This window comes from Seriola lalandi, unplaced genomic scaffold, assembly GCF_002814215.2.
Source record: "Seriola lalandi dorsalis isolate HSWRI2012SDOR001 ecotype SW California unplaced genomic scaffold, Sedor1 jcf7180002054947, whole genome shotgun sequence".
Lineage (NCBI taxonomy): Eukaryota > Metazoa > Chordata > Actinopteri > Carangiformes > Carangidae > Seriola > Seriola lalandi.
Genome location: NW_019525498.1, coordinates 93,775 through 94,037, shown reverse-complemented (window position 1 = coordinate 94,037; position 263 = coordinate 93,775).

Below are 263 nucleotides of genomic sequence, written 5' to 3'. Positions count from 1 at the left end.
TCACTGATCCACCTCCACACCTTCAACACCACCTTCACTGAACCTCTGTATCCTGGGTTCAGGATTTTACCTGATTCCTCAGTGTCTCTGTGTCTGTAGGTCTGAGAGTCTCTCCTGTGGACAGAAACTCTGCTGACTGCAGGTCAGCTGCTGACATCAAAGTGGACTCTGTTCACCATCACACACACTCTGCACTGTGAAGCAGATCTGTCTCAGACTCAGACACTGAACATTCATTAGTCTGATTTCATCACTTTGATGAT